This window comes from Nerophis ophidion, linkage group LG05 (assembly GCF_033978795.1).
Source record: "Nerophis ophidion isolate RoL-2023_Sa linkage group LG05, RoL_Noph_v1.0, whole genome shotgun sequence".
NCBI lineage: Eukaryota > Metazoa > Chordata > Actinopteri > Syngnathiformes > Syngnathidae > Nerophis > Nerophis ophidion.
In genome coordinates, this window is record NC_084615.1 from 28,181,438 (window position 1) to 28,186,742 (window position 5,305).

Genomic DNA, 5,305 nt, shown 5'->3' on the forward strand with positions numbered 1-5,305 from the left:
AATTCTAAACTATTATTGATCTACAACTTATTTTGGATATAAAACCGTATTGTGTATATTAAACTTAATATGTATATAAGAGTACATTACTGTGAATTTTAACAAGGTAAATATGTATACTAAACAACACTAGTGTATTTAAAACATTGTTATTGATGGTCAGATGAAGCCTCATGAGGCATTGAGGGTTCGGTCCTTGGCCCTGCACTCTTCAGCATCTACATGCTGCCGCTAGGTGACATCATACGCAAATACGGTATTAGCTTTCACTGCTATGTTGATGACACCCAACTCTACATGCCCCTAAAGCTGACCAACACGCCGGATTGTAGTCAGCTGGAGACGTGTCTTAATGAAATTAAACAATGGATGTCCGATAACTTTTTGCAATTCAACGCCAAAAAAACGGAAATGCTGATTATCGGTCCTGCTAGACACCGAACTATATTTAATAATACAACTCTAACATTTGACAACCAAACAATTAAACAAGGCGACACGGTAAAGAATCTGGGTATTATCTTCGACCCAACTCTCTCCTTTGAGGCACACATTAAAAGTGTTACTAAAACGGCCTTCTTTCATCTCCGTAATATCGCTAAAATTCGCTCCATTCTGTCCACTAAAGACTCTGAGATCATTATCCATGCGTTTGTTACGTCTCGTCTCGACTACTGTAACGTATTATTTTCGGGTCTCCCCATGTCTAGCATTAAAAGATTACAGTTGGTACAAAATGCGGCTGCTAGACTTTTGACAAGAACAAGAAAGTTTGATCACATTACGCCTGTACTGGCTCACCTGCACTGGCTTCCTGTGCACTTAAGATGTGACTTTAAGGTTTTACTACTTACGTATAAAATACTACACGGTCTAGCTCCATCCTATCTTGCCGATTGTATTGTACCATATGTCCCGGCAAGAAATCTGCGTTCAAAGGACTCCGGCTTATTAGTGATTCCCAAAGCCCAAAAAAAGTCTGCGGGCTATAGAGCGTTTTCCGTTCGGGCTCCAGTACTCTGGAATACCCTCCCGGTAACAGTTCGAGATGCCACCTCTGTAGAAGCATTTAAGTCTCACCTTAAAACTCATTTGTATACTCTAGCCTTTAAATAGACTCCCTTTTTAGACCAGTTGATCTGCCGTTTCTTTTCTTTTTCTTCTATGTCCCACTCTCCCTTGTGGAGGGGGTCCAGTCCGATCCGGTGGCCATGTACTGCTTGCCTGTGTATCGGCTGGGGACATCTCTGCGCTGCTGATCCGCCTCCGCTTGGGATGGTTTCCTGCTGGCTCCGCTGTGAACGGGACTCTCGCTACTGTGTTGGATCCGCTTTGGACTGGACTTTCGCGACTGTGTTGGATCCAATATGGATTGAACTTTCACAGTATCATGTTAGACCCGCTCGACATCCATTGCTTTCCTCCTCTCTAAGGTTCTCATAGTCATCATTGTCACCGACGTCCCACTGGGTGTGAGTTTTCCTTGCCCTTATGTGGGCCTACCGAGGATGTCGTAGTGGTTTGTGCAGCCCTTTGAGACACTAGTGATTTAGGGCTATATAAGTAAACATTGATTGATGATTGATTGAACACTTGAGCCAATGAGTTGGAGAATCGAAGCTTCAATGCATGCTTCTGCACAAGACTCCACCTGCTGGTCAAATGTATAATTACAGACAGCTGCATTTTAACCACATAAAGTGTGATGCATTGGAACGGCTCTTAGAAATGACAATGAATCACAATAAATGTTTGACAAAAAAGTTTTGCTAGGTAAATCAAGAAAATATAATACAATATATTTTATGTGTCACACGTGTGTTTGTATTTTGCCAACATGGTAGAACCACATGGCAGGACAGGTTGTGTTGTTTTTTCTGTCACTTTCGGCACATTTGGGCAAATCCGTGTGGATTTACAATGTATCTAAGAATATTGTTTGTGGACTCCCCCCATCTGCGGCCCCCTCCAAGGTTTTTTCATTGTCACCCCTTTGGGTTGAGTTTTTTTCTTGCCCTGATGTGGCTTGTGCAGCCCTTTGAGACACTCGTGATTTAGGGCTATATAAGTAAACTTTGATTGATAGATCGATTAAGTGTGTGCTGAGCAGTTTGGTAGCACTCTCCTCCCGTTAACATCTCTCTTTAGACTGGGACATTTCCAAAGACCTTAAAGGGGAACATTATCACCAAACCTATGCAAGCGTCAATATATACCTTGATGTTGCAGAAAAAAGACCATGTATTTTTTAACCGATTTCCGAACTCTGAATGGGTGAATTTTGGCAAATTAAACGCCTTTCTGTTTATCGGACTTTTAGCGATGACGTCAGAACGTGACGTCACCGAGGTAACACACCCGCCAGATTCATTTTCACATCACAAACACTGGGTCTCAGCTCTGTTATTTGTATACTGACAGCTTTGTGACTTTCTCCTGTTTACCAATGTGTCTGATATTTTCCAATCAGGCTTCAGGCCCGACGACTGCGCTGATCAAAGTGACAAATGATACACGCCTGAAGACAGATGCAGGGAAAGTCTCAGTCTTGGTTCTGCTGAAACTGAGCCCTGCTGTTGACCATGCTATTTTACTACAGAGGTTAGAAAACTGGGTATCTGGTTCTGTTCTTAACTGGTTCAAGTCCTATCTCGATCACAGGACATACTTTGTTGAAATTGGTAACCGTGTCTCTGACCAAATGACTGACCTGTAGGGTTCCTCAGGGCTCGATTTTGGGAGCCCCTTTGTGTACCTGCCACTAGGCTGGGTAATACACAGCTTCAATGTGTCCTTTTACAACTGAAGAGATGACACTCAGTTCTACATGTCACTGGCAGATGGTGGACGTCTGCCTGTTGCATCACTTTGTCTCTGCATGGAACAGATCAGTGTGGATGCAAAAAAATGGTCTTAAAGCTAAACTCAGACAAAACTGAAATCATTGTCTTTGGCCTACAGCGGTAAAGAGAAACTATTAATGTATTTTGCAGTTTATAAGGCCCACTTAAAATCAAAAATCGACAGTGCGCCTAATGTAAGGAATAAGACCTCAAAGCTATTTTATTTGGTACATGATTAGATTTAAGACTTCCTTTTTATTGTCTTTCAAATTTGAACTTTACAGTACAGATTAAAACAAATTTTTGTTGCATTAGCTCATGGTAGTGCAGGATAAAAGAGCAATACATTGCAGATATAAATGAATAGATTACAGTACAGATAAATATATTGCACTTTTATGTTATATTGTCTTTATATTCCAGCAAGTTAATCCATTTTTGGGGGGAATTGAGGGGATTATTTTTAATGCGTTCAAGAGTCATACGGCCTGAGGGAAGAAGCTGTTGCAGAACCTGGAGGTTCTGCTAAGAAGGATGCCGAACTTTTCTAGAGCCCAGCAGTGAAAACAGTGTAATGGTAAGTGTGACCAGTGGATGGCAGTCACACATAACAGATACATGTAGGTTGCACTATGATGGCAATATGTCTCAAGTAAACACCAACATTTTAAATGTTCCATTGAAAATATAGAACATTACACACAGCCCTTAAAAATCCATTAAAAAATGTTTTGGTACGACTTTGGTAAGGTATAAAGCTGCACCGCTTGATGGATTGTCAGCACATTAAACATACAAGTATTATTATGGTATGTGTATAAGGCAAGACATTATCTGGTGTTGTGTCGCAATATTATGCAAAAGCCGCATTTCTTACCTTCTGGTACCTGCTGATCTTTACTTGGGATCTGCATAAGTCCTGAACAATTGTGTACATCCGCCCCATATGCCGTAGTCGATAAGCTTCTTTTTCTCTATCTTCTTATGTGACATTCATCCCCTGCTGTTGCCATTTCTAATATAAAGTAGTTTAAAGTTCTTTCTTATATCGATCAGTAAAGTCTCCATGAAACCGCTAAAACATAACATGTGGGGAGTTTACATTATGCACTCAAGGAACTTTAGTTATTAGAGAATTCCGGTTGGACGGTTTTTCATTGGACACATTTCCGGCATTGTTGTTTCTGGATGAGGAGACGCTGCTCCGTTATTGATTGAAGTAAAGTCTGAATGTCATTAAAACAGTTAGCTCCATCTTTTGACACTTCTTCCACTAACGTCCTTGCACGCTACACCGTTACAACAAAGATGACGGGGAGAAGACGCTGCCCAAGGTGAGCCACGTAAATAAGACCGCCCACAAAACGGTGCATCCTGAAGCCACTGTCAGAAAGCGACTTGAAGATGATCTGTAAAACATTATCTATACAACATTTTGACCAAAGAACCACCATTACATGTTATGTAGACCACAAGGAAGTGTTGTACATTTAGGAAAAAAATTACTCCTTTAACGCGCTTAATATATGAAAAAATATCAAAAATAGATCATTTATCGGCAGTGCCCCTTATAATCCGGAGCGCCCTATGGTCCGGAAAATACAGTATTAGTCGCCTTGAGACCCTCTCACTGAAACCTAATAATCAGGTAAGATTCAGACATCAACTTTAACAGCCACATTAAGTCAATAACATCAGCAGCTTTTTCCCACCTGAAAAACATTGATCAAATGAAGAGTGTTTAAACCAGACTTCGAAAGACTCCTCCATGCCTTTGTCTCCAGCATTTTTAAGACTACTGTACAAGCCTTCTCACTGGGCTCTGTAAACGAACTGGAAAGCAGCTGCAGTATATCCGAAATCCTGCTGCTCGAATCAAGACTAAAAGAAGGAAATACAACCATATTAGTCCAGTGTTTGTCACTGCACTGGCTTCCTGCTGCTAAGAGAATATACTTCAAAACATCTCTACTTGTGTACATGGTATTGAGCCAAAGTACATCTGATATGTTCGAACCATATGTGTCATCCCAGACTGAGAACCTCAGGCAGTGATATAGTGCTGGTGCCCAGAGTCAGGACTAAACAGGGTGCGGCTGTGTTTCAGTTTTATGCTCCTAAAATCTGGAGTAGTTTTCCAGATGTGAGACAGGCCTCAACGTTGACAATGTTCAGAAACAGGCTGAAAACAAAATTTGTCAAGTGAACATGTTTTACCAACACGCTTTGATTTTAATTTGAATTATGATTATTCTATTTGTTCTCTCTTGCACATTTCTGTAAAGCACTTTCAGTTGCATGGTGTGTGAATTGTGTTCTATGAAGCAACTTGCCTAATCTGTGTGTTTAAATTAAAGCTAGATAAACTGTAGAAATTTAATTTATTTTGCTTTTTTTCCCAGGACTCTGTTGTCTTTGTGTACATTTTGCTTGAGTCAGAATTGAGAAAAGAGAGTCGAGTA